At 36.1% G+C, this 24,928-nt stretch overlaps 1 protein-coding gene across 1 annotated transcript in view; it reads right to left on the bottom strand.

Moving 5' to 3' along the window:
* Positions 1-807: 807 nt before the first annotated feature.
* Positions 808-24,928, bottom strand: part of LOC309855473 (uncharacterized protein) — a 133,900-nt gene continuing 109,779 nt past the window's right edge. Inside the window, exon 4 of the mRNA XM_082715823.1 lies at positions 808-865. The gene's annotated coding sequence lies outside the window, so the exon portion shown is untranslated. The remainder of the gene's footprint in view (positions 866-24,928) is intronic.

Below are 24,928 nucleotides of genomic sequence, written 5' to 3'. Positions count from 1 at the left end.
TTAAGCTCACCATTACATGTGGTTCTTGATGATTACAATAGTAACATCAAAGATCACTGATTACAAATCGCCACAGCAAATATAATAATGATGAAGAAGTTTGAAATATCATGAGAATTACCAAAATGTGGCACAGAGACATCAAGTGAGCAAATCATACTGGAAAAATGGTTTTGATAGACTTAACTGGACACAGGGTTGCCGTCTACCTTAATTTGTAAAAATAAATAAATAAATGAATATCTAATACCTGTGAAATGAAATATGCCTATATTGATTTCTACATACAACCAGATGTTATTTCATTTCCAAAGCCACCTCCCTTAATGAGAAGATGAATATATAAGGAAAAATTTCTATCTTCAAGCATAAAGACAAAATAGGCAAACTTAGTTCCATTTACCTTCTCAAATGTGTTTATGTATCCATGAACTACTGTCCTGCCCTTTTTAGTCCCTGGTATAAAAAGTACACCATCCACTTGAATTATGAAGATGGACTAGGGAGAATTGCAGTGAGTATAGGATATTAAGAGTAACTCAGAACTCACCATATAATATATTGGTAATTTGTGCAGGCTAAATTTGTATAACTGGTTACAACATTATCTGCCAATAACTTTCCTAAGCTTAACAGAAATCTTTTTGAGACTCCTATCTATTCTCAAGTAGAAAATAATAAACTCATCTCAATTTGTTTTAGATAAAATATATGCAAAAGATGTTCCTTCACATCTCGAATTCTCTTCAAAAAGTGTATTATTACTTTTTATTCTTTAAAATTTTTAATTACCTGGCTGAAAACCATTGAGTTTTTCTTCCTGAATCCTGCTTCCACTATGGTCCCAGAGAGGCAGAGTAGTTTTCTGGTAAAGAAAAACACAGTTTTGTTACTTTCTCTTAACAAGCCCAAATATATGTTACATTGTTAGCCTACCCATAGCAGACATGTGGCCAGACATTTTCCTTTGATGTATATTTCAACTCAGTCCCTCATTGGATGTGTCGTGCATATAAGTGTTGGATATTACTTGGATTTTTCCTCTTTTGCAATTTCAATTATTTTACTGGGAACACATTTAGTTTCCTTATTACATGTGTTTATTTCCCTTTTATATAATTGCTGACCAGTTTTTTTTTTCTCCCTAATTATCCTGTGGTGAGGAAAATTAGCCTCTCCAAATCACCTCAATTCTGTATCATATTTCTAAAATATAAAACACAACTATTCTCATTGCTGTTTCCCCATTTGTTCCTGTTACTAAGTATTTAGATTCGCTTAACCTCCCAAAATTTGCTTTCAGATAGGTCATACTCTAGACTGTTCATGGTAATCTTCCCTATCTTTAAAATCGATATTTGAGTTCCTCCAAAAGTGTAGGTTTCAAATATGTGCTTCACCCTTGTTTTCAAATATGGGCATGACTGTGCGATGAAACCATGAGCCTTTTTTCTAATAAGTCCTTCCTTTTCCTGTTCACTGCTACCTACCCCAAAACAAGTTCTGAGAAGGTGCTGATGGGGTCTGTGTGAGCAGAAGCGTCTCTATTATATTCATGCATTAAAAAAAAAAATTCTGTGAAACCACTGTGTATTGAAATGTGGCTTATGTCAATCTCATCCACGTTTTTTCCCATGTGTAGGTCTTTTTTTTTTTTTTTAAGATATTCTATTTATTTATTTGACAGAGAGAGATCACAAGTAGGCAGAGAGGGAGGCAGAGAGAGAGAGGAGGAAGCAGGCTCCCTGCTGAGCAGAGAGCCCGATGCGGGGCTCGATCCCAGGACCCTGAGATCATGACCTGAGCCGAAGGCAGCAGCTTTACCCACTGAGCCACCCAGGTGCCCTCCCATGTGTAGGTCTTGAGAAAAATATTAAAACCATGTTAAAAATAATAGACTTATCTCAAAATTTACATACCCAAAATTCTAAGTTTGCTGTAAAGTACACAAAGGTGACTAACATAACACAAGAAAAAAATAAAATTTAACTGAAAAAAGTAAAATGAAAGTACACATAAGTACATTTGTATATGTAGAATTTTCCACAATAGGATACATTTTTGTTGAGATGGTATTACATTCTGATTTCTTTCCTCATATAAGAGAAGACTATTTTTATTTGTGAGAAATATTAGTAAGAATAGTTACATGAGGTGTAACTACAATAACAAATTTACTAGAATTAAAACTTTATTTTATTTTTTTTAAGATTTTATTTATTTGTTTCAGAGAGAGAGCATGAGAGAGGGACCGTGTAAGGGGAGAGGTCAGAGGAAGAAGCATACTCCCCATCAAGCAGGGAGCCCAATATGGGATTTGGTCCCAGGACTCCAGGATCATGACCTGAGCAAAAGACAGTTGCTTAACCAACTGAACCACCCAGGTTCCCCTAGAATTAAAATTTTAAAATCGAGTGACTTTACTCCTTCAAAACTATAAACATGTACATAATTATGTCACACACAATTTTTGTCTCACAAGAAATCTTACATTATTACAAACAACATAATACAGTTTAGTACAGGCAAACTTAAACATCTATGTAGCAATTCTTGGCAGGAAGCAAAACACAAATTCTGAACCAAAGTAAGCATTAAGATATTTGCATTTTGTGCCCTGTTACATTACATCCATATGTCGATTGGAAAACTGTTTCATATGTCTGTTAAAATATAATCACAAAAAAGTTTAAAGCATGATTCCTCTATGAGTGTAAAATGAATATGTATTGACAATTTCATTCTACTCACTGGTTAATGAGGGAAACAGAAAGATGGTAAGGCTTGCTCAGCGAGCATTTAAGGAGCTGGGTAATTATAGAAAGCTAATAAAAGAATGTTAAAATAAATTTGCTGTTAAGTATAAAAGTGGTTGATAGCATTTAGGGCAAAGAACTCTAACCTTTAGAGCTATCTTTTCTACCAGCAGTCATCCTGTAAATTCACTCTACCCAGGATCTTATCAATAAGAGATCGTAAGCGGAACAAAGAGCATTCTCTGATACAGTTCTCCAGTAGATCTGTTCCACAAGGCCTTCACAGGATTTGAAACAATATACTGCTGAACATTTGCCTTATTTCACACTGAAAGTTCATCTAGCAGATAGTACATCTTGATCGGTAACTTTTTTTGTTATATAAATTTAATCAAGTCACTATATATAAATTTAGGTATGGATATGAAACACGAAAATGTTATGAAGTATTTTATGAAGCTTCAATAAATTGCACAATTTCAGAATGCTCATGCTATAAATGTCCTGGATCTTCCCTAGTTTGTTTGTTTCTTTCTTTCGTAAAGGTTTTATTTATTTGTCAGAGAGAGAGAGAGAAAGAGAGAGAAAGTCTGAGGGAGAGGCAGGAGCAGGTTCCCTGCTGAGCAAGGATCCAGATATGCGACTGAATCCTAGGACCTTGGGATCATGACCTGAGCTGAAGGTAGATGCTTAACCCACTGAGCCCCCCAGATACCTCTCTCTGGTTTCCCTAAATTGTGAGGCGTGATAGATAATTAAAGCTGTTATTGGCTCCCATGAGTGTCCCAGAGAATTTCTGTGGAACAAACTTAATATTTGCATTATTCATCTTGCTTATGTTTGAGCACATCAAGCTTGTTCCTACATCACAATTTTGCATTTGCGGCGTCTTCTGCCTGTAACTCTTCTTTTGTGTCTTCTAATGGCTTTATCTTTCTCTACATTTGTGTCTTAGTTCGAATATCATCCACTTAGGACTTAACTTGTCACTTCCCACGTCCACTTGCTCTGTAGCGTTATCTTACTGTATTCCTTCAAACCTTTTAACAATAACTAAAATTATTTTGTGTATTTTTTAATATTAAGTTGCTCTGACCCCTCTCTAGAATATAAATTCTCTGAGGCTTGGGATTTGCTCTTGTTGTCTTATTTCTTTATTTCTAGAATGTAGAATACACAGTGGGATTTGGTAAGAGCCCAACAATATTTGCTGATTAAATAAAACTTTCTTTGTTTTGCACATATTCCACTCTAAAGCATCTAAAGCACTGGAGATAGATTGCTGGAGAGAAGAGTCTTATATACCCAATATAAGCTCTACAGGAAAGAGGTAGGAGCAAAGCAGAGAAATTTAAAAAATTGATAACATCCTTAAAGACGAACTATGGGTATTGTATGTGACAGTAAAAGCAAGAGAGAGCTCAGAAATAAAATTGAACATGTAGATATCCAGCCAAGCTATATATCTGACACAGAAAGATAGATGACATGACAGGTGTATTTCAGAAGTTTAATAACCATTTTCCTGTTTCATTATGTACAACTGATTGCCTAATGCATACATATTATTTTTGGACAATGATTTCAATCTATATGCCCTTGTAATGCCTCTCAGCATAACTCTAAGTTTTATTCCCCATTGATCTCTTTTTTGTTTGTTTTCCCTTATAGCGACATTGAAATACCTGGAATGGTTTTATTGAAAAAAAATAAAACATAATTTTATTACATTTGTATATCACGCATCTGGAGATTGAGATGAAATTCAAAGCCAATATTTACATTTTGAAGCAGATATTTTGATCCATAAAGTATACAGGCGAGTGAGTATAAAAAGTTTATGATAAAATCCGCCATATGACCCTTATAGTCCTTATCTGTTTTGCCCACTGAACTGCTTTTGACCTTTCTGTACCAGGTAGCGCATCTCCTCTCTTCGCTCGGGCCTCTCATTTGGGCCAGCAGATTAGGAAACCAGAATACTCCCTCTTGAGGTATCAGTGGGAATCCAAAGCAGGTAAGCCCTTGCCCTCAAACGGAGGGAACTCTGGTACCAGTGCCTTTCCCTACCCAGGGTACAACCCCAAGCTACTTATTGCCCTTGTTGTGTCAGGCCATCTTAAATTCCTTGCTCTCCGCAGATACTTCAGATACGTGAATAATAAGCCTTTCATACTCCCTTTACATGCATGTGAAGTCGCTGGTCTCTGCATCTCAACTACATTGGGGGTGAGCGCCATCTCCCTCTGAAAATGACCATAACATTTACATCAAGCAAAATATGCCTTTGGCTGGATACAGTTCTGCACATTTGGAAATGTATATAGAATCAGGTGTCCACCACCACAGTTTCATACAGAACTGTTCCATTACCACAAAAACTCCCTGGTGCTAGACCTTTCTTTTTCAGGCTGCACCTTTATAAACTGCACAGCCTCTGGCCCTCAGCAACCACTGATCTAATTTCTTTCCAGAATGTAACATAAATGGAATAGCGCAATATGTGTCCTTTGAGGACTGGCTTCTTTCACTTAGAAAATTAATTTTAAGGTTCACTAATATTTTTGCAAGAATCAATAGTTTGTACTTGCTTAGTACTAATAGTTGTTTTTATGAGTATATCATAGTTGTTTATTAATTTTCCAGTTGAAGGTCATATGCCCCATTTCTAACTTTTTTCATTTCCAATTTTTGATAATCGTGAATAAAATAAAACAGCCACATAAATATTTTATGTAAATATATTTTTTCTCATCTGTTGGGTTGATATCCAGCAGTAGATTGCTTGGTCATATATGAGGAGCATCAGTGAATGAATAAAAATTGTTCATCTGATTTCTAAAGCTGCTCTCAAATCAAAGCCCTCTAGGAGAAAGAGCTCCAAGTGCTTTGCATTCTTGATCACTTTTTATTTTGTTTATTACCTTATTGTTTTAAGAGTCATTTAAAAAACAAGAATTCAAGTCAGAAACGTGAGTTGATAATTATTTAAATATTTAAAGTGATTTTCTTTATACGCAATGTATATTTGGATCTGCTAATTTAATCAATCTAACAAGCTCCTTCAACTGGTGTGTTAAAATGTTCATATTTGAGGTGATATGCTGGCTCGTAATTTACCAACTCACAAGCGTCCTCTATTGATTTCGCCTCTCCTTTGTTTCATTTCTCCTCCCCGTCCACCTACTATTTTATTAGTTGAATACATTATCAAATTTCATTTGATCTCTTCTGGTGATGTATTAGTTATACCTTCTTGAAAAAACAGTTGGCTTACTTACATTTTATAAGGTATCTCTTTTTAAAAATTAATTAATTTATTTTTAAAATTTCTTTTCAGTGTTCCAGAATTCATTGTTTATGCCCCACACCCAGTGATCCATGCAACATGTGCCTTCCTTAATACCCACCATCAGGCTCACCCAACCCCCCACTCCCTCCCCTCCCAAACCCTCAGATTGTTTCTCAGAGTCCACAGTCTCTCATGGTTTGTCTCCCCCTTCTCCTCAACTCCCTTCACCTCTCCATCTCCCCATATCCTCCGTGTTATTCCTTATGCTCCACAAATATATATCTCTTTAAGTAATCAAAATCTTCCTTCAAATAATATTCTACCCTTCCTTTGTAATGTAAGAACTTTTAATTCTATAGTCTCATTTCCTTTCCACCATCTTTTGGTCTATCTTTTCTATAACATCTACTCTTACATATGGTATTAATACACAATACATGCTTCCATAGATAGTCTATAATCTTTTAGAAAAAATTAAAATATTTTAAAAATGGATTGAATGTTACTTTAATTTCCTTCACTTTTTTTTTATGGATTTGATACCTTATTCTTCTCTCAGAAGAAAGGTATTTAACATTTTTTAAAGAGTGGATCTGACTGCTCTGATTTCTTCAGATTTCATTGGAGAAAGGCTTCAGATTTTTTTTTATTGAGGTATAATTGGACTACAACAAACATATATTAGTTTCACTACAACATAATGATTCAATATTTGTATATATTGCAAAATGATCACCAGCATAACTCTAGATAGCATCCACTGCCATACAAAGTCAGGGAAATTTTTTTCTTGTGATGAGAACTTTTAAGATCTACTCTCTCAGCAACTTTCAAATATAAAATTCAATATCATTAACTATAGTCATCATGCTCTACATTATATCTTCAGGATTTATTTATTTTATGATCGGAAGTTTATGCCTTTTGACTCCCTTTACCTGTTTTGCCCACCCCCCACCCCAACCTTGGCAACCACAAATCAGTTCTCTGTATCTATAAGGCTTTCTGGGGGGAACCGACATAGAAGTGACAACATAGGGTATTTGTCAAGAAAGCCTTCACTTTTAATGTATATTTTTCACGGAGTATAAAATTTTAGGTTGGCATTATTTTTCTTTCAACATTAAAAAATACCATTCCTCCTGTCTTTTTGCTTCCATGATTTCTGACAAGGAGTCAACTATAGTTTTTACTTTTGTTTCTCTGTGTCACCTCTCCTTTTACTCAAGCTACCTTTGAGGTTTTGTCTTTGTACTTTATCAGCAGTTTGAATATGATATGTTCTGTATTTTTCAGAAAAGTTTTTTATATTGTGTGTCATTGTTTAATCAGCACTTTGATGTGTCTCATTTTTACTTTTGCAAAAACTGCTGTCAATATTTTCTCTAGTACTAGTTTCTGCCCTCCTCTTTTTCATTTGCTTCTGGGATTCTAATTATATGTCTTTTAGAAGTATTGACCTATATACCTTAGAAATTGAATTTCATTTTTAAAAAACATTTTTCTTTTTGTGCTTCAGTTGGTGTAACTTCCATTGACCTATCTGCTCATCACTGATTCTTTTCTTGGCTGTGTTGTTTCTACTGTGAGTCCTGGAAAAGGCATTCTGTCACATATCTCTGTTAGTGTTTTTTATTTCTAGCATTTTCATTTGATTTTACTTTCCACTGTTTTGTAAAAATTACCTGTCTCATTTGGCATATTGTTCCCTTTTTCTATTAGAACCTTTTTTTTTTTAAGATTTATTTATTTATTTGAGAGAGAGAGACAGACAGACAGACAGAGAGACAGAGTGAGAGAGCATGAGAGGGGAGAAGGTCAGAGGGAGAAGCAGACTCCCCATGGAGCTGGGAGCCCGAGGCGGGACTCAGTCTTGGAACTCCAGGATCATGACCTGAGCCGAAGGCAGTCACTTAATCAACTGAGCCACCTGGAACTCCCATTAGAACTTTTTCTATGTGAGTTATAATAATGTTAAAACCCTAACAGGTAGATTTAATATGTGTACAATATCTTAACGTGGTTCTGATGAGTGTTTCAAATGACAATGGGGCCTGCCTTGCAGAATTTGTAGATACCAATATGGTATTCATATCAGGAAATGATCATCCCCTTCATTTCCTGCTAGACCTTCAGCGAGGAGTTGAGCTAATCTACGTAGGGTTTGGGCTGGGACTGAGATATGTCACTGCTATTTTACACATACTATACTTCAGACTTGAACTTACAAAGATACCTTGAAATTAAGTTGAAAGCCAACTTACCATAACATGTCTGCTTGGTTTTGTGGTCGAGGATTTTGTGCCATGTGTCTGAGGGCGCATCTTTGAGTACCCTTTCTCCTTCTCTGTCACTTTCGGAGGACTTTGTTTCTCTCTTATTATTCAACTCTTTGTAGCTGGCTGTTGAGGGGTTGCAGGATGTGTGTCTCCTTGCTCTGAATCTCCTTGTCTCAGACACGTCTGTGTCCCTATGTCTTGGAAGTCTGGCCTTCCTGGTCATCCTGCCAGTCCCACAGATGTGACTTTGGGCTCAGTGGGACTTTCCCTGCCCTGTCCTCTTCCCACAGCTGCCTTGTGTTTTCACCTGTGCACGAGGGACCGCAATGCTTGTTGCTCTTCCCTCACAGATTAAGGCTTTTTATTCATCGTAGAAAAAGAAGAGCTACGTAGTTTTATGCTCTTCTCACAAGCCTGCCATCATTCTTTCCAGCAGCATCCACCATGGGTAATTTTTAGCCATCTTTCCAGTGTTTTCTGGGAGGGTTCAATAGAGTTCCTGGAGAAAGAGCTGCATGATTCCTCCAACACCTATTGTTGCCAGCTTTTCACACCGGCCTTCCGGTCTTTGCTCAAGAGTCACTTGTCATTTTTTCAGGGTGAACTCAGGATCTACATCCAGTTGCATCAATTTGGGGTGAGTATATCCTCTCATTTTCTCCCTCTTCATACACACTATGTGCCCCATTTTTTTTTTTTAGAATTTAAGCCTCTGGATTTCTCTGTGACACGTGTCCAGTGGGTTTGAATAAACGCATGAGTTAGAAGTTTGTTGAGCTGCTTCGTTGCTGCAAGAGTGGGAAAAATGCTCCTTTGAGCTGCCTACGTCCTGGAAGCTAGAATCTCTCTCCTTTAATGCATCATTGCATCTCTGGCCATATTTCTCTTAATTTATCTTAAATTTCCTTTGCATACTCAACTTTCTCGGTCTATAAATTTAACATAAACATCTCTAAGAAATTCTTCCTAAGCCCTATTTACATCTCAAACTGCATATTACCAGTAAATAATTTTATTTCCTTTTATGTCTTTGGTTAGCTCTCAGGTATTTAAAGTCCAGATTAGACCTTTCTCCCTATATAAGGAACGCTTTAAAGTTACTCACTCAAAAGCTTTCTCTGGATCTCTAGTGGCATCTAAGACTTTACATACACAAATTTAACTTCTATTTGTCCTTACTTTCCTGAATCTACTGTTCTTCTCATTGACCAGAATTACCACCATAAAACTCTTTGTCCAGGCCAATAATTTGGGAGTCATCCCATGTGAAATTTCTCCCTTAACACTTGCATCTAATCTGTGGCTGAGTCCTTTGCATTTTAGAACTTACATAACTTATAATGAAGAATATAATTTTTCAATCCTAAGTCCAAGGCCCTACAACGTAACTACATTTACTTGGTTTGTGTTCCCACTGGCAGCCATTCTTCTCACGAGGCCAGCATGATCTTTCTAAATTAGGAACTGGCAAACCCCAGTCCCTGGGTCAACTCCCAACCGCCACTTTCAGATGTTACATACCCTTACATTTTATCCTTCTGTAGTATCTGTGGCTGCCTGCAAGCTGTAGTATTAGAACTCAGTACTTTTCTCAGAAACAGTATTGCAAGCAAAACCAAAATTCTTTACTAACTGGTCCTTTTTAAAAAAGTGTTCCAACACGTGTTCTGAACTAAAGTATACTTTTGAACATCCAGATTCCCTTGCTTACAACTCGTTAGTGGAAGGCAATTGCTCCCAGCAATGGAGAAAAATGCTTCAGTACGGAGCACGTCTTCAGGATCGACCTGTGCTTGCTTCTCCTTCACCGTCCCTCTCGGGGCCTTGTCCCACTGGCGCGGTGGATGCTGAAATGCTTGCTGTCCGTCGTGATGTTGTGTTCTCACATTCTTGCAGGCCTTCCTTTGCTCATGTGCATTAGTCTTCCTGCAAACTACTTCCTAGGATGCTTTCTTTGCACTCCCCAACATAGGTTCTCTCCTCTGGCCTCACCTGTTGATTTTCAGGTCTCTGGCTTAGAGTGACACAGAAGTCACTCTGTTACGGAACTTAGCACAGGTGATTGTGTTCCTTGTTTCCTTTAAATTTGCATTTTCTCCACATATCTCTAACCTGCTTGAGGGCAGAACTGTATGACCAGTTTCTTGTTACTCAATCCATACTGCTGGTAGGATCCAGCTTTCACAAGGAAGAGGCTGGTGTCAGAAACCTGGGATATATTTCAGCATAGTTAAATCAGTCATTCGACGATTAATTGATTGACTTCTTCGTCTTTGTAGTCTTCAATTGAACGCATCTGAATTCTTGTCTTGGGATAAAAGCCTAAATCATATTTGAAATAGCAGTTTTCCCAATCATATGGAACTCTTCTACCAAATAAACCTTAGTTTATGAGGAAAATTATATGATTTATTCACTAAAAAAGAAAAATAATGATAAAAATACACTTTGCATTCAATAATAATTTACTTCTCAGGTGCCTGGGTGGCTCAGTTAAGTAACTGCCTTTGCCTCTGGTCATAATCTCAGGGTCCTGGGATCGAGCCCCACATTGGGCTCCCTGCTCAGCGAGGAGCCTGCTTCTCCCTCTCCCTCTCACTCTCTGCTGCTCCCATTGCTTGTGCTTTTTCTCTCTCTCTCAGATAAATAAATATTTTGAAATAATAATAATAATTCATTTCTATAACATTTTAGTTGTCACTTAGTTTTTTATTTTGTTATTAATAAATATATTAAAAATATTCTAATCACTTCCTCTGTGAATTTTAGCTGAAAAGCATGTAAATTAATTTTTTGGCAAGTTTTTATGTATTTGTGATTTTAAGATATGTTTGTATGAAAGATTTCCTTTCGGGGCACCTGGGTGGCTCAGTGGGTGAAGCCGCTGCCTTCTGCTCAGGTCATGATCTCAGGGTCCTGGGATCGAGCCCCACATCGGGCTGTCTGCTCAGCAGGGAGCCTGCTTCCCTCTCTCTCTCTGCCTGCCTCTCCATCTACTTGTGATTTCTCTCTGTCAAATAAATACATAAAATCTTTAAAAAAAAGGAAAAAAGAAAGATTTCCTTTCAAGTAATTTTCATTTCTTCCTAAAATATCTTCTACTCAATAATTTTCACATAATAGAAATCAAAGCTAAGAATTTTACACATTTGGTGGTTAATCTTCTCAATGAGAATGGTAATTATGTAATATAAAAATATATCTGTCTTGCTATGAGATCACTATATAGATTACTCCTTTTCTTAATAATAATAATAATGTGTCAAAAATGATTAGACTAGTAAGTTTAATTTTTTATATAACCAGTAATATGTAGAAATAATATCTTTGAACAACTACTTGATCTTTCTGCTTAGGAATGAGATGAAAAAGCCATTGTTTTATGCATACTCAGTAAAAGGCATTACAAATATTTACTGATATAATATTAAATTTTATTGTAATTTGTTTGGCTTTCTTTGGTTTCTTATGCTACATACTGCCTGAGAAGTTAACTTTTTTTTTTTTTTTTTAATTTTTATTTTTTATAAACATATATTTTTATCCCCAGGGGTACAGAGTGGTGATGCAACAGCTGAGAAGTTAACTTTTAAGTGTTAACATGATTCCTATATAAAGTTAGGAAGAGTGCATATAAGAGACCAAAGACAAGTTATAGAAAAAACAACTGAGTTTAAGAAATTAATACAGAGACTCAGCAGGGGGGAAACACACTCATCCAGGTTCATCTATAATGTCTTAATACCAGTATTCTCAATTGTTTATTAAGTGATAATATATCCTATCAGGGAAACACAAGATCATATTAGAGCAAGCTCATTAGCAGATCCCTCCTGAGAAAAGAACAGTGTTCCAGCTGATTCTTAAACTTTTCCCAATTAACCTGCCTTAGGCCTTATATTATTTTTGTGTCCTATACATTTTTTGTACATAATACCCAATATATTTTGTTTCAAAATGTCCAGTTTTTGTCTTAATGGTTAAAAACTTAGATGGTTCACATATAAATTACTTTATATATGATAAATATAATACAGTAGTTTTTACATAAATACAGCTATGCTACTACTATTAAAACTTGTTTTTTTTTTCTTTCTTTTCAAATCTGATGAGTAAATTACTTAGAAAAAAAATGGCTGGCCTCTTTTGCTGATACCTAATTTATGGTAAGGTTCTTCTAAGTTTTATTATGGATCAGATTGTTTTCTAAGACAAAACATACAGGATCAAGTATTAGTCAATTTTCAGAGATTACCTCTAAGAAATACTTGTATTTATATACTTCTGAACACTAACATTAATGTCCTTAATTTATGTGTATAGACACTGATGTCTTCCCACCAACATGAAATTCTTAGCTCATAACTAGTCTTTTTGTATGAAGAATTTATATATTGGACTTATCTATGCTTTATATTATATGGTTCTCCATTGCAGCAATATATAATCAATACTAGATCGTCATATATCAATCAATATACTCAGTAAAGTTTCTAATTATGCCAACTAATAACAATAATAACAATAATAATAACAATGTGTACCATATAAAAATGCTTTTTGGTTATGTTTTTATTTGATATATCAAGTAAAAGGTGAGGCAAGGGAATGTTGCCAGTATTATCTATTTGTTTTTAATTATAATAAAATACAATGAGACTTATTCAAAAGTTAGTGAATTCAAGGACAATTTCCAGTATTTCACTTTGTTTTTATAACATCATTTTATTTTTAGCATTTATTTTAGCATTTTGGCATTAACGACTGTATATTAATTTATGTCTTTATTTATCTTTTCCTCCTAATATGCAGTGATAGTTTAGAGTGGGATCTCTGTCTAATTTACAGTTAAATCTCCAAGATCCACACCAGTATCTTGTCATGTGACCCATACTGAATAAATAGGTATTGGTTGAAATATATAATGTATTATATTTGTAATTAATGAAAACCACTCAAATAAGCACCCTAGCATTTAAATTTTTAATAACTCTTTTAAATCCTACTCTGCTCAAATTAAGGAACATAATTTGTGATAAAGTCCAGGTACAGGAAATTACAGAAGGTTTTGTCAGGAAACATAATCTGTGTAACAATTAAGTTTTCTTACGCAGATAACGGAAGTAATTTTAGATATTTCAGGCATTAACTGATTAAATGTGGGAATTTAAATGCTCAGAAAATTGCTGAGAAGGCTGTGGGGGCAGGCTCTAATTTTGGCTTGGACGAATTCCTTTCTGGACACCACGATCGGATTTGCCCATCAAGAGAACCACTACCTCCACTGTACTGAGAAAGTCCTTGCGTCAACTGCTGGACACATGCATACACCATTTTGTCTACACTCTAAGGAGAAACAATAACTTTCTTAAATCCTGGCTTCGGGAACATAATAACTTGGCTTCATTATGGAAAGCAGGAGGTGAGCTCCAGACCACTTGGCTCCAGAACGAGGCTGCAGCTGCCATGATTCCGCCAGCAGCACGAGAATCTGAGCTGCACCGGGATGGGGGAAACAGAGTTTATGTCTTCCCTGCAGTTCCAGATGATAGGCCGAGATGAGATCGGATCAGACGGCTTATCTAACATTCCCACCGCAATCTGTCTAGGCCACGAGAGCAGTATAAACCACAATAATGACAGTGTTAGAAGGTAAGTCAATCCGCATTATTTAAGGCGACATGAGTGATTAGTTTTACCTACGTGAGAAGACACGGATTTCTTTGTATATTTCACAGTTAAAATTAAATAATGTTTATTGAACAACTTTTTGTGTGTGTGACACTTGTGCCATATGTAAATAAAACACCTACACTTCACAAATTTCTAATCAATCATTAAATTAAATTAAAACAAAAAAATTTAAACTTTACTCAATTTTCTTGTTATACAATCTTCACAGCTTTGTGTGCATAATTCGCATTTATAAATATTATCTCCCACTGTCAATATTTCATATTCCTGAGATTCACTGCTTGTTATGACAATATTTTTGATTCTCTGGATTACATATATAAAATATACATATTATATACAAATATACATAATATATATGTATACTTGGAACATTTATATAAATAAATATGTATGTATTTATATAATATATATTTATAAATAATTTATATATAACTCTATGTAATTTGCATATTATATATGCATAATCTCCTTTACCTTTTACCATTTCACACAAATACAGACACACACATACACACACACATATTTATTATATAAAACTTGTAACAGTTCAGTGTTGGTGCTATACTCTTCATTTTTGTGATAAGCACAGAACTATTTCCCTAACAGGAAATGTAATATTTGAAAAGAATAGATCTTTTAATAATCCCATTACAAAAATTATTGATTTTTTAGCTTAATATTGCACCTTTTCCTGAAATTCTCCTCCCTCAAATTCAAACACTTCCCATAATATTTAAATTACCACTTAATTAACTATGGTACAGGACGTGAATACAGAGTCTTGTGCGATTCTTGCCATACAAAAGTATGATTAATGGTATTTTCTCCTCTACCTGAGACATGTTTTTAGAAGCCTATCTAATCATTCAGCACAGATGGTGGAGATCTCTGACATGGACCAGTTACCGTAGACATAGATGACCTGATCAAAATTAGCATCCACTTTAGAAAAATTTATTATCCATTCATAAAATTCAGTGGCATAACATAAATGTCATGCCATCGTGGGTCTTGCATCAGTAACTGATTTGTTTATGATACAAACGAATTTTCCCCATTCTGCCTCTTTTCCAGCAATAACAAGGAGAAGCACGAACAGGGAATGTTATTCTTTCCCAGCCACAGCTCAATGCACCATGCAATCAGATCCTTCGCCAGAGCATCCTGCCACAAAATCAGATCGTGTGAATTGTCAGAGGCAATTTTATAAATATATATTCATTTAAAGCCTCAGTATGCTTGTTATAGTGTAGGACAAGTACATTTCTTTCCTTTTTTTTTTTTCTTGTGTGGTGATTGTATTCTGAATTCTTATGTATGGAATAATTACATTTCTTAAAATACGGTTCAACTTTGGAAAAATAATAAATTCCCTATCCACCTATCACAAATATTACCTTTCTAAGCCCAACACATTAAATTATTATGATTCGATTCGGTTATAATTTTCTCCCAGGGTAACCTCTTTACAAGGTATTTTTAAATGCACTTTTCTGAAATTTCAATAAATATTTTTGCTGAGCCACGTTAGAGTTTAATAACAACTCACTATGCAGTGAAAAGCTTGTAAAAATTTGTTTGGATATATACATACAGACACTCACGCCCACACATAAAATCACACTCCCTTTACAAGGAGCATGTTTCCGCGTAATTTGTCACTTTGATTTAGTTTTGCTTGTCCCCGACAGACTGCCGAACACACGCTGGGTTTTGTTTACCCTTGCAAACGTTGAGCGGTGCTCTTCCTAAGGCTGGGGGTATTGATTAAAACGACTGAGCTGAAAATCAATCTGCACCTCATTGTAGAGGCCAGGTGACTTAGCACCACTAATAAAAAGATATTACGTGATTATTCTTAACAGGACCATGACGTGCTCTCTGAGGAACAACAGTGGAGAGACAGGCCCATCCTCTCTTAAAAATTACTTATGTGACACAGAGAATCCACGAGGAGACATTTCTTCATTTAACATTAACTTAAGAAGTATTAAATACCCACGGCTGTACTCGGCGTAATTAGGAAGAACAAAAGACACAGAGGATTCCTTCTCTCTCCTTAGGGAGCGGAGGCTAATGAAATGTAGACAAAGAAAGTGCAAGAGAACAAGGAAGGGGAACAAAGCACGTGTAAGTAGAAGTTGAGAGGAGCAGACACGAGGGGCAATGAAGTAATCACAAGGGTATTTTGGTTTAATGAAAAGTGCTTGATGAAGAAGTGGAAGAGAAAATAAGGGTGAATTTTTTAGGCAAAGGCTGTTGAATAGGGGTTTACGTGTGATGGCATTTAGCAGAAAGGGAAAAGTGTTCTTAGTTGGGAATATCTTTTCATGCACTTACGTGTCACCTTATGTATAATGAGAACATAAGATAATTATAACAATTATGTACAATAATTATAATGAAATAATAATAATAATACTAATAATAGTGATAGGGAGTTCCCCTAGTGTAACTGTCTTCATCTCTTGCCTCAGTCTCCTAATCCTCTCCCCCTGGTGAAGGCAGCGACACATACGGTTTGTGGGTTTGGTGGAATTATCTAGCAAGTTTGATCAAGACCCATCCTCTCCCTCTCAGAGGGTCTTCTACCTGAAGACAGCATTCTCCTCTCTGCAGTCAATAAATGTGGACAGCCTCCTCACTGGTAGGCCAGGAATAGGTTTTCATAACCTCTGTGTGCCCAGGAGGGCGGATAAGTGAAGTTGAAAGTACCGTGATAAAGGAAGTGAACAGTCTAGACTGTAGTCATCAATGAAACAAGCATTAATTTACATCTGCCTTTTGTGCATGTCTCTAAATCCAACCTATACTAGAACATGCAACAGAGTAGCATGATTTGCTGGACCCCTCAAATACCATACTTCGATGTTTATAACTGAACTGTATCTAAACACTAGTTACAAAATTATGCAGAGAAGGTGGGACTTTGGGAAAAGGTCCCCCAAATTTCTGAAGTTTTGGTTCGAGGAGGTCAAACGATGCTCCCTCTCTAGCCAAATAAGCCTCTTTGATTCAATATTCAATAAAATGCAAACTGATGTAGCTGTATTCAACTTCTTTGATTTCTACCCCATTCAGGTAATGACCCTTGTAGGTCTGAAACTCGTAAGGTTTAAGTGCTGAGAATACAGAAACCAGAAAAGGAATGAGAATTGGAAAACTCCCAACATTAAATGTCAACTTTCAGCTTCCCTGTGTCATCCAAGACTTAATTTCTGTAAAACTACTCCTTTTATGTCTCAGATTCCGTGAAGGTGCTCTGCTCTTCCCACCACCTGGTATTACCTGTGTATCCGGCACCAGATAGGCCGTATCTGACAGATGGGGGAAAGCAACAAATGACTATGCTGGGAGGCACGTGCATTTGTCGATGGCCTCAGTCCAGGAAGAGAAAAGAAGGAAAATAAAAAGTGAAATAAGCCAAAACAAACGTTTTATCAAAAATGGACATTGGGGAGGGTATGTGCTTTGGTGAATGCTGTGAAGTGTGTAAACCTGGTGGGTGATTCACAGACCTGTACCCCTGGGGATAAAAATATATGTTTGTAAAAACTTAAAAATTAAAAAAAAAATTTAAAAAAATGTAGTATTTCAAAGTTTCAATAACAAGATCAGATACAGCTGTGCATGCAAATAATTTCTTTTCTGAAATTTAAGACAAATGGGTATAAAACATAATGAAGGGAATAACAGAATAACGTTCAACCTACAAACACTGTTACCCTTTACTCACAGAAAAAGTTCCATCACTATGGCTTTACTTCTACAGCAAAATGTTAATATAGATGCATGTGCATACACACAAATTGTAGAACACATAGACTTCTACTGACAGAGTGAAAGAGAGGATATAGCCTATCAACCACTCCCAGTCACACCATCTGTCTTCTCAACAGCTCTGTGGAGTAGACACCACCCTACTCTCTTAATGATGAAGAAACAGGTTCAGAGTGGGTAAGGAAACCGCTTTATTAAAGTTCTATTTTAATTTCACTAAACCCACCCATTTTAGTGGTCTGAATTCTCCTAAGAATATCGTTCTCACATAAGCATTACTTATGCCATTTTATTTATTTTTTAAAAATTTTTATTTCTATATTTCTTTATTTCTTTATTTGATAGAGAGAGACAGTAGAGAGGGAACATAAACTGGAGGAGTGGGAGAGGGAGAAGCAGGCTCCCTGCTGAGCAGGGAGCCCAATGCACGGCTCAATCCCAGGACTCTGAGATCATGACCTGAGCCAAAGGCAGACACTTAACTGACTGAGCCACTCAAGAACCCCTACTTATGCCATTTTGACCTAAGTGTTGCATCAATTAAACAGAAATTCCCAGGCTTTTGTGTCCTGCTCTGCTAAGTAAAGGAGTATCCATTTATTCCTATTTATCTCTATAGCTCTGGAGCTACTGTTCTCTTAATTGTGAGAGAGTACTGGAGATGACTCACGTGATATTAAAGTGATATATTATATGGTTGGTTATAAAGTTTTACCTAGGATTTTGCTAAAAATATGATACTTGGATTCCATACCCACGGATTAGGATTCGAATTTGTGATAGGGTCGAGAAGTCTGAAATTATAGCATATCCTCACATGATTTCAATGCAAATGTTCCCAGCACCATACTCTAGGAAACATCATCTAAAAGAGAGGTTTGAGTTTACATCATGCCATCCATTTTAGCAGCTTCTACTTTGTTCTTATTCAGGAACGCTTTGCTTGCAGGGGGGAGGAAAAAAGAAAAGAAAATGTATTCATGTATGTATAAATACACTATTGTAGACAAAGTTATCTTTTATCATGAAAGATTAAAGCCAAGATAATAACAAAATTGCATATATAGGACAATTTAACTTAATTTTGGTAGCTATACCTGCCGTGTCTGCAAGTATAATTTAATTAAAATGGAGAATGTGATATTTGGGTAATACATTTTTGAACCTTCTATCTAATTACCAACTCTAAGTGCACTGACCTCATGCTGCTACTAAACAACGGAAAATAATACAAAATATATTTCCCAAAATGTTCCTTACAGAATTAGTGCAGTTAGCCAATTTTAAGTAAGTGTTTACTTTCTCTTTTCCACTTGAGCTTATATATATGTGTTAAAATATAGACTTTAGAAAGCTTGAAATTACTCAATTTTCTGTATTAATGGCAAAAGTTTATGAACATATTATTTCAGAATACTTTTCCTCTCCTTCATAAATATGAAGGAACAATTTTATGAAGGAGAGGAAAAGTATTCTGAAATAATATGTTCAGTTCCTAGCAAATTCGTACTTAAGAATAAAATAATATATAGAGAATTAACAATAAACAATATACAATATATAGAGAAATATACAATAAACAATATATAGAGAAATAAACAATATATAGAGAAATTATAAATATAAAAAATAAGTGATGATTTTCATAATAGTTTCAAATTTTTCATTGCTTTTAAATGTTTGTTCACACAGAGATAATTTACACTTTGAACTCAAATGCAGCCTGCTTGGAGGTATTTAATTATTTTTTAAATGTAGTATCATATACACTCTAAATTTAGAGGGTTAGGTTTTACACAATAAATTCATGTAATGCCTTCTTTAAGAATACACTCTGAGTTTACAAGTCTTAGGAAATTCTGAATAAGAAATGATTTACATCAATAGGAGACAATTATCTTATAGGGCTTCACTCATAATGTGAAATAGAGGACTATAGTGGAAGAAAGGGGAAACAGAACAGGAAGTCATCAGAGAGGGAGAAGAACCATGAGAGGCTCTTAACTATGGAGAGCAAACCGAGGGTTCCTGCAAAGGAGCTGGAGAGAGAATGGGGTAACCGGGTGATGGGCATTAAGGAGGGCACTGGGTGTTAGATGCAACTGATGAATCATTGAACACTACATCTGAAACTAATGAGGTACTATATGCTGGCTAATTGATTTTAAACAAAACAATTAAATTAAAACAAAAAGAAATGACTTACATATATGACAAGTTTATTTGAAGCAATGTGCAGAGAAGTTTGAATGAGATGGTTTTATGGCAAAAGCTGATGCCACGGAATTGAAATATACAGACCCTGGAAAGAGATGATCTGAACTAGGTGTGGCACATGTGCTGATGAACCTCATGCAAATCGGCATTTTCTGTTACCATTTCTTGTTCTGTAAGATGGAGTTAATATTGTGTCCTTAACAATATTATTAGGATTAATGTCCAGAGCATTTATACATTAGTGTACTATTAGTACCTTATAAAACATCAGTTATTATTGCCTATATCAAAGTTATCAGATATATTGGACAAATTTTTGCATAATTCTTCTACGTCATATAAAAAATAGATGTTTTGAATACATAATAGAAAATATTCAATGCCCTCATGAAAAAATAAATATATTCTATATCATTATTATTCACCATGCCCATAAAATAAATCTATTACAATGAAAATCTACCCATTCACAAAGTGTTTTAGAAGGGAAAGACATACACTGTTGGGCAAGTAGTGTGGCATGGTAAAGTTTTACCCTTGACCAAAGTAATCTATTTTCTCTCTGCCTGTGTTCCTTCTTTCTCTTTCCTTCTAATCCTTCTTCTGTCTTTCCTCTTTCTGTATCCTATTTCTACTCTTCTCTCTTCATGGCTTGTTTAAAAATATATTATTTTCTTGTACGTGCTTTCTTATGAGTTGTTCTACAAATCATAAAATTAAGCATAGGTTTTTTGCACTCCTTTACTTATGAAAATTGAAATTGTGCTTTTTTTCATTAATATCAGTATTTATGGACATATCAATATGTATCTTAGATTCCAGCATTTATTCACTTATGGAATGCACATCTCTTATTATATGTCAAGGACTGAGCTTGATGACAGAAATATAAGAATATGAGAAGAAAGTTACTTGTATTCAAACTGAAACAATACAATACTATAGAAATAGGAGAACCCCAGTGGTTGCAATGGGTTGAAGGAAGAAGGATGAGTGCGGAGAGGACAGAGGATGTTTAAAGCAATGAAATACTTTGTATATTTTAATGGTGGCTAAATGTCATTATACATTTGTCCAAACCCATAGAAAGTCCAACACCCATAGTGAGAGCTGTGATGTAACTTAATGGAGTCTGAGTGATGACGTGTCCACGTAGTTTCATTAATTTTAACAAATGTCCAGCTCTGGTGAGGGATGTTGATAATGGGGAGACGACCCACAAGTGGGGTCAGGAAGTGAATGGGAAATCCCTATACCTTGTATTCAATTTTTCTGTAAACTTACAGCTGCTCAAAAAAAAAAAAAAAAAAAAAAAAAAACCAACTAACCAACCAAAGAAACAAACAAAAAACACACACAAAAAAACTCATAGCCTACAAAGGAAAATACACACCAAAAATTATAATGTAAAACTGCGGGTTTTACTGGAGGAATGCACTAAGTAGTCTGAGAACACACACACACACACACACACACACAAGGATTCTCTCTCTACATCTTGGAGAAGTGGGGGTGCAAGTAGGTGACAGAGAAGAGAAGAAACTATTTGAGTGAAAGGGGAGGTAAGCAAGAAATAAGGCTTCAAACTTAGGGTTGCAAGCAATAAGGAGTCTGAAATTTATTTTCAGAATAAATGAGGCGTTCCAGGGAAATGAGGAAGGCAATATATGATTTGTTAGAGCTAGATCTTTGACATTCATTTGAAGCATTGACGGATTGAGAGGAAGCCGATTAGAGGCTTGGGCAGGAAGTGTCATACGTAGGTTGCACTGCAGTCATTTTCACAACAAGGATTTGATCCTAAATTTACAACTTAAGGTACAAATAATATACAGTCAATATTTCCCAGAAAAAAATACTTAGAAATATGACACATTAAAAACTAACATATTGGGGCACCTGGGTGGCTCAGTGGGTTAAAGCCCCTGCCTTCGGCTCAGGTCATAATCCCGGTGTCCTGGGATTGAGCCTGACATCGGGCTCTCTGCTCAGCAGGGAGCCTGCTTCCTCCCCTCTCTCTGCCTGCCTCTCTGCCTAGTTGTGATCTCTGTCTGCCAAGTAAATGAATAAAATCTTTAAAAAAAAACAAACTAACATATTATCTATAAATACAAAATAAAAGTTTCTGCTGATTGGGGTTTTCTCTATCTTACTCACTATCATACTCCTAGAGCCTACAAGATGCCTGGCACTATGATATGCTTAATAAACACTAGTTAAATATGTGAGAGAATTTCAGTAACACAGAACTGGAGGATATAAGATGGAAAAATCTTATACATTTACCCTTAAGAAAACAAAACTTCAGAACTATGAGACTGATTTTCCACCAATGCCTGAATTACAGAAATTTGGCAATGTTAGTATTTCTTAAATGACAGAGTTTATCTGGGGTTACTTCATATCAACCAGAGGAAATTTTTGCTGATGGTTTCCAGAGACACAAGTAAGAAATGAAGGGGGACAGGCTGATCTCACAAACTAAGCTGAATGAAGCTTTATTTGTACAACTGGACTGGTTTTGTCTGCTCAGGAAATGTTCAAATATGGTCTCCGTTTGGTTATGATTTTAACAGACTCTGACTGAACTCTCCCCTCTTCATACTCCCTGCATATAAATACCGCATAGTCCAGACTCTTAACAGAGCCACCTGCAGCTTGCTACACTTTGTGTGGTCCCTCTGCTATTCCTGAACAAACTCATCATTTTGACCATTTTGAGCTTCCCTCGGTTTACCTTTTTTTGGTAGCTTTCTAACTAGTTAAGATAACAATAACCAAGTTGTCCTCCTCTGTTGGTAAAGAGAAGGGTTTTGTGTATTAGTTTGTGTTTCTGCTCAGTGCCGGTTTAAGTAGCTAGTTTACCGTCAGGGTCCACACTGTATGAAAAACACCTATTGTCATAGCCCAAGAATATATTCAATGAAAAACATACACACAGTGGCAGGTATCGAACACCCAACACTGAAAGAAAAACAAACTCCAAATCCTGTTTTATGTCAGCCTATGACATCAAACATAGGACACGTTTTATGAACGTTGGCAACCGAGGGAGAAACAGCATGTCTCAATCCTTCCTCTGCCTCCTCCCACCAGGTCTCCTTCCACATCCCAAGTTTAAGACACTTAATCTTCACATTTATGAATCCATTGTTTTGGAACAGTTTTATAGAAAGAATCATGAGGACTTCAACATGGCAGCAACAACAGAGGTAAAGAGAAGAGAATTCTTACGAGGGATTTTTTTTTTTTTTTAAGATTTTATTTATTCATTTGGCAGATAGAGATCACAAGTAGGCAGAGAGGCAGGCAGAGAGAGAGAGAGGAAAAGAAGCAGGCTTCCTGCTGAGCAGAGAGCCCGATGCGGGACTCAACCTGGGATCATGACCTGAGCTGAAGGCAGAGGCTTTAACCCACTGAGCCACTCAGACTCCCCTCATGGGGAATATTTTAGAGATTAAATAGACAAGATTCCTTTTTTTGGTAGCTTTCTAACTAGTTAAGATAACAATAACCACTGATTTGTGTGAAGGATTATGAGACTAGGGCTAGTCATAGATGCTTGTGGTATAGAAACATTCATTGTCAAAGATTCAACTCGTAAAGATAGAAACATACAAAAAGAAGTTCTTTCCTTGTTGCAAAGGATTGTAATTTTTGCCTGAACCTAAAGATCCTCAGGTGAATATTTTATTCTTAAATACAGTTTCTGTGCAGAGTTTGTTTTAAACTCAGGAGAGAGACATGACCTGGAGAGAAAAGTGTACCACTCCTTAGTGAGTCTGTGTATTTGAAGCATATATCTGGATATGGTTTCTTAGGGAGATTGTGGTCTGCGAATAGAATTCTAAAGACAGGACCCTGTGGAATAACAACAAGACACGATAGCAGAAAAAAAAAAAAAGTCATAACAAATAGTGGTCAAAAAGTCAAGGGCATCTAGAGAAGGAACAGGAAGATAGTTGCACGGAAGAAAAAGCTTTAAAAAACAAAAGTCTGTCAAAACTAGAATGAAATGTGGAGAAGGCAGGAAAGAATACAAAGAATTACATGCTCTGGTTCCATGAGATTCTTGGTAACCTTGATGAGAAATTTTCAATTAATGTTGTAAACACCAAGCTATCTAGTATTTCCCCCTTGTCATCTGAACATGTTCCTGGACACTTCCAAAGATGCAAGGACCTAGACCAAAGCTTCCCAACAGAGCTTCTAGAGCTTCTCTAGAGCTTCCCAATAGTGTGAGGAATTGGTGTCACAAATCTTTAGATACTGATCCCCGCCTCCTGGTTCTTAGGAATCAGCATGGCTCCCGGGCCCGCTGGACTACAGGCACCCCATCCTGTTGTTCTTGTCTGCCACAGTCTCTGTGTGGGTCATTATGTGAAAGGAGTTGGGAATTACTGTGGTCTGCAGGACCTGCAAACGCGTCGTCTAACATTTTTCCTGATGCCCCACTCCTGCAAGCCATGCTGGTCTCTTGAGCTATTCCTTGAACGGAAGCAAGTTTAGGACTATTCACACTCCCTGCTCTTCTCTGTCCCACGCAGCTCTCCTTCCTTTAGGTTCTTTATAAAATGCCATCTCCTTACAAAATCCTCTCTTAACAGCCCTGGCTAAAATAGGCCCCATATTCTCTAACAATTTTTTTTTTTTTCTTCATGACTCTTACTACTACCCAATAGAGTTTAATTCAATGTGTCAGTGTATTGCATATCTTCCTTCACATATGCTATGTGCTATGAGAGTAACGCCTTATATTGTTCACTATCATATCCTAGCAACTAAAAAATGTCTGGCATACAGTAATTGTGGACTAAATGGAAGAATTAAAGAACATGGACTTGAGATTGGAGTAGTTTATCAGCAAAACCCACACTGAATGTTCAGTGTTGAAAAAAAGGAAACAG

The sequence above is a fragment of the Mustela nivalis genome, assembly GCF_964662115.1.
Source record: "Mustela nivalis genome assembly, chromosome: 20".
Classification (NCBI taxonomy): Eukaryota; Metazoa; Chordata; class Mammalia; order Carnivora; family Mustelidae; genus Mustela; species Mustela nivalis.
Note: the sequence above shows the minus strand (reverse complement) of the source record. Positions and strands in the feature narration are given on the sequence as shown.